Source organism: Protomyctophum parallelum (assembly GCF_964188405.1).
Source record: "Protomyctophum parallelum genome assembly, chromosome: 18".
NCBI lineage: Eukaryota > Metazoa > Chordata > Actinopteri > Myctophiformes > Myctophidae > Protomyctophum > Protomyctophum parallelum.
The window spans coordinates 34020887-34026886 of NC_139716.1; positions in this window are offsets into that span (position 1 = coordinate 34020887).

Consider the following 6000-nt stretch of genomic DNA (forward strand, 5'->3'; position numbering starts at 1 on the left):
ACCTTGGGGCATTCAGGAGATTTCTCCTGGTGCTTTTGAGTTTTTATTTTTTATTCAAGCCTTGAAAAGTTCAAATTACTGCAGCATTGAGCTGTGGGAGGAACAGGCCTTGAACATGGAATGTCTGTACTGAAAGCCTGATGATTAGACCACTGCACCATCAGTCAGACACTCTCAGGCAAAGTCTCCTGGTAATTTTGAAGTGATCTTTTGTTCGTTAGCCTTCAGTTCGTAAAGTTTAAATAACACAGCATCATATTAATCAGATGTTTCTTAGCGCTGTTGAGGTCTTCTTTTGTATGATAGTGTAACAGCCGGGAATCGAACCCTGGTCTCCCACGTGGAAAGCCAACATCTTAACCACTACGACAATTAGAGTTTTGAGGTAGTCAGGCTGAGGCTGAGGCTGTGAGCCACTGCTAGAATAGCAGTAAATGAAGCTCAATAACTAGCATTAAACTTTAGGAAGAGTGGGATTTGAAAATGAACTCTCTGTGCGGAATAACCCCTACTACACCATCACTCAGTAACATCTGCCTCTTTGTACTGTTGAAGCGATCTTTTGTATGTTAGCCTTCAGATAGTAAAGTTGAAAGAATCAAGAGTTGAACATAGAATCACGTTCATCAGAGTGTAACACCCAGGAATCGAACACAGGTCACCTGCACTGAAGGCCAACATCTTAACCACTAAGCCAAAGCAACTGCCTATGGCTCAGGGGAGACATGAGACTTTTGAGGTCATCAGGCTGAGGCTGTGAGCTAAATTTTTTTTTTTTTAAACGATGGGCTATAACCCATGTTTTTTTTTTTTTTTTCATTTTTTTCAAATCCTCAAAAATGATGAAAAACGGCGTGCTATAGTATGCCGTACGGTATGGGCTATAGCCCATGGTCAAAAATGATGAAAAACGAGGTTAAAAAAAAATTCAAAAATTCAAAAAACGATGGGCTATAACCCATGTTTGTTTTTTTTCCATTTTTTTCAAATCCTCAAAAACGATGAAAAACGGCATGCTATAGTATGCCGTACGGTATGGGCTATAGCCCATGGTCAAAAATGATGAAAAACGAGGTAAAAAAAAAAAATCAAAAAATCAAAAAACGATGGGCTATAACCCATGTTTTTTTTTTTTTTTTCAAATCCTCAAAAATGATGAAAAATGGCGTGCTATAGTATGCCGTACGGTATGGGCTATAGCCCATGGTCAAAAATGATGAAAAACGAGGTTACATTTTTTTTTCAAAAATTCAAAAAACGATGGGCTATAACCCATGTTTTCTTTTTTTTTCAAAAATTCAAAAAACGATGGGCTATAACCCATGTTTTTTTTTTTTTTCATTTTTTTCAAATCCTCAAAAATGGTGAAAAACGGCGTGCTATAGTATGCCGTACGGTATGGGCTATAGCCCATGGTCAAAAATGATGAAAAACGAGGTTAAAAAAAAAAATCAAAAATTCAAAAAACGATGGGCTATAACCCATGTTTTTTTTTTTTTTTTTCATTTTTTTCAAATCCTCAAAAATGATGAAAAACGGCGTGCTATAGTATGCCGTACGGTATGGGCTATAGCCCATGGTCAAAAATGATGAAAAACGAGGTTAAAAAAAAAATTCAAAAATTCAAAAAACGATGGGCTATAACCCATGTTTTTTGTTTTTTTTTCATTATTTTCAAATCCTCAAAAATGATGAAAAACGGCGTGCTATAGTATGCCGTACGGTATGGGCTATAGCCCATGGTCAAAAATGATGAAAAACAAGGTTCTTTTTTTTTCAAAAATTCAAAAAACGATGGGCTATAACCCATGTTTTTTTTTTTTTCATTTTTTTCAAATCCTCAAAAACGATGAAAAACGGCATGCTATAGTATGCCGTACGGTATGGGCTATAGCCCATGGTCAAAAATGATGAAAAACGAGGTAAAAAATAATAATCAAAAAATCAAAAAACGATGGGCTATAACCCATGTTTTTTTTTTTTTTTTTTTTTTTGTTTTTAAATCCTCAAAAATGATGAAAAATGGCGTGCTATAGTATGCCGTACGGTATGGGCTATAGCCCATGGTCAAAAATGATGAAAAACGAGGTTACATTTTTTTTTCAAAAATTCAAAAAACGATGGGCTATAACCCATGTTTTTTTTTATTTTTATTTTTTTCAAATCCTTAAAAATGATGAAAAACGGCGTGCTATAGTATGCCGTACGGTATGGGCTATAGCCCATGGTCAAAAATGATGAAAAACGAGGTAAAAAAAAAAAAATCAAAAATTCAAAAAACGATGGGCTATAACCCATGTTTTTTTTTTTTTAAATCCTCAAAAATGATGAAAAATGGCGTGCTATAGTATGCCGTACGGTATGGGCTATAGCCCATGGTCAAAAATGATGAAAAACGAGGTTACATTTTTTTTTCAAAAATTCAAAAAACGATGGGCTATAACCCATGTTTTTTTTTTTTTTCATTTTTTTCAAATCCTTAAAAATGATGAAAAACGGCGTGCTATAGTATGCCGTACGGTATGGGCTATAGCCCATGGTCAAAAATGATGAAAAACGAGGTAAAAAAAAAATTCAAAAATTCAAAAAACGATGGGCTATAACCCATGTTTTGTTTTTTTTTCATTTTTTTCAAATCCTCAAAAATGGTGAAAAACGGCGTGCTATAGTATGCCGTACGGTATGGGCTATAGCCCATGGTCAAAAATGATGAAAAACGAGGTAAAAAAAAATAATCAAAAATTCAAAAAACGATGGGCTATAACCCATGTTTTTTTTTTTTTCAAATCCTCAAAAATGATGAAAAATGGCGTGCTATAGTATGCCGTACGGTATGGGCTATAGCCCATGGTCAAAAATGATGAAAAACGAGGTAAAAAAAAATTCAAAAATTCAAAAAACGATGGGCTATAACCCATGTTTGTTTTTTTTTTCATTATTTTCAAATCCTCAAAAATGATGAAAAACGGCGTGCTATAGTATGCCGTACGGTATGGGCTATAGCCCATGGTCAAAAATGATGAAAAACGAGGTTAATTTTTTTTTCAAAAATTCAAAAAACGATGGGCTATAACCCATGTTTTTTTTTTTTTTTCATTTTTTTCAAATCCTCAAAAATGATGAAAAACGGCGTGCTATAGTATGCCGTACGGTATGGGCTATAGCCCATGGTCAAAAATGATGAAAAACGAGGTTAAATTTTTTTTTTTTTAATTCAAAAAACGATGGGCTATAACCCATGTTTTTTTGTTTTTTTTCATTATTTTCAAATCCTCAAAAATGATGAAAAACGGCGTGCTATAGTATGCCGTACGGTATGGGCTATAGCCCATGGTCAAAAATGATGAAAAACGAGGTTAATTTTTTTTTTTTTTAATTCAAAAAACGATGGGCTATAACCCATGTTTTTTTGTTTTTTTTCATTATTTTCAAATCCTCAAAAATGATGAAAAACGGCGTGCTATAGTATGCCGTACGGTATGGGCTATAGCCCATGGTCAAAAATGATGAAAAACGAGGTTAAAAAAATATATATCTAAAATTCAAAAAACGATGGGCTATAACCCATGTTTTTTTTCATTTTTTTCAAATCCTCAAAAATGATGAGAAACGGCGTGCTATAGTATGCCGTACGGTATGGGCTATAGCCCTTGGTCAAAAATGATGAAAAACGAGGTTAAAAGAAAAATTCAAAATTTCAAAAAACGATGGGCTATAACCCATGTTTTCTTTTTTTTTTCAAATCCTCAAAAATGATGAAAAACTGCGTGATATAGTATAGCCGGGAATCGAACCCTGGTCTCCCACGTGGAAAGCCAACATCTTAACCACTACGACAATTAGAGTTTTGAGTTAGTCAGGCTGAGGCTGAGGCTGAGGCTGTGAGCCACTGCTAGAATAGCAGTAAATGAAGCTCAATAACTCTAGCATTAAACTTTAGGAAGAGTGGGATTTGAACATGAACTCTCTGTGCTGAATAACCCCTACTACACCATCACTCAGTAACATCTGCCTCTTTGTACTGTTGAAGCGATCTTTTGTATGTTAGCCTTCAGATAGTAAAGCCCCTGGGACTCCGAATCCATATTCAATACACACACTTTTGCTTCAACACTCAACAGCCTTGTGTGGCGCTGTGGGCTAGTGCGCTTGGCTGTAAACAAAGAGGTTGTTGGTTCGAATCCACCTCGGGGACGATGGTGCTTTTAACATGATCCGAAGCAGTACTGTTTAAACATTCTAGCTCTGTTTAACTCAAAAGCACCAGGAGAAATCTCCTGAATGCCCCAAGGTGCCTTGGCTCAATGGTGTGGAGCGCTTGACCCGTTGCCTCTGCTACAGACAGTTGGCAGGTTCAAGTCCCATGTCATGACATCAAGGTGCTGGGAAGGACCATCGGGAGACGGTGCTCTCTCCCCCTGTTTCCTGAGATGTAACGGTCGGGGGTTATGTTTGAAAGAACACTGTCCACGTAAAGTTTTACAGATGAGAATTAGGTCAAATGTTTAAAAATAAAATAGCAATGCATTTTGGTACATCATCTGACAGGATAGTCTGTGTATTTGCATACTGGAGCCCGATTATAATCCTGGACAATGGCAATGTCATTTTCTTGACTTTTGACAATGAAAAAACTACACACTATAGTATATTTGTTTAATCATTTTCACCTTTTTTTTAATCGACATTTTCATGGTAAAAGGTCAGCTGGACAGGGTTCTTTCAGACATAAGCCCCAACCGTTACATCTCAGGAAACAGGGGGAGAGAGCACCGTCTCCCGATGGTCCTTCCCAGCACCTTGACGTCATGACATGGGACTTGAACCTGCCAACTGTCTGTAGCAGAGGCAACGGGTCAAGCGCTCCACACCATTGAGCCAAGGCACCTTGGGGCATTCAGGAGATTTCTCCTGGTGCTTTTGAGTTTTTATTTTTTATTCAAGCCTTGAAAAGTTCAAATTACTGCAGCATTGAGCTGTGGGAGGAACAGGCCTTGAACATGGAATGTCTGTACTGAAAGCCTGATGATTAGACCACTGCACCATCAGTCAGACACTCTCAGGCAAAGTCTCCTGGTAATTTTGAAGTGATCTTTTGTTCGTTAGCCTTCAGTTCGTAAAGTTTAAATAACACAGCATCATATTAATCAGATGTTTCTTAGCGCTGTTGAGGTCTTCTTTTGTATGATAGTGTAACAGCCGGGAATCGAACCCTGGTCTCCCACGTGGAAAGCCAACATCTTAACCACTACGACAATTAGAGTTTTGAGGTAGTCAGGCTGAGGCTGAGGCTGTGAGCCACTGCTAGAATAGCAGTAAATGAAGCTCAATAACTAGCATTAAACTTTAGGAAGAGTGGGATTTGAAAATGAACTCTCTGTGCGGAATAACCCCTACTACACCATCACTCAGTAACATCTGCCTCTTTGTACTGTTGAAGCGATCTTTTGTATGTTAGCCTTCAGATAGTAAAGTTGAAAGAATCAAGAGTTGAACATAGAATCACGTTCATCAGAGTGTAACACCCAGGAATCGAACACAGGTCACCTGCACTGAAGGCCAACATCTTAACCACTAAGCCAAAGCAACTGCCTATGGCTCAGGGGAGACATGAGACTTTTGAGGTCATCAGGCTGAGGCTGTGAGCTAAAAAAAAAATTTAAAAAACGATGGGCTATAACCCATGTTTTTTTTTTTTTTTTCATTTTTTTCAAATCCTCAAAAATGATGAAAAACGGCGTGCTATAGTATGCCGTACGGTATGGGCTATAGCCCATGGTCAAAAATGATGAAAAACGAGGTTAAAAAAAAATTCAAAAATTCAAAAAACGATGGGCTATAACCCATGTTTGTTTTTTTTCCATTTTTTTCAAATCCTCAAAAACGATGAAAAACGGCATGCTATAGTATGCCGTACGGTATGGGCTATAGCCCATGGTCAAAAATGATGAAAAACGAGGTAAAAAAAAAAAAAAAAAAATCAAAAAACGATGGGCTATA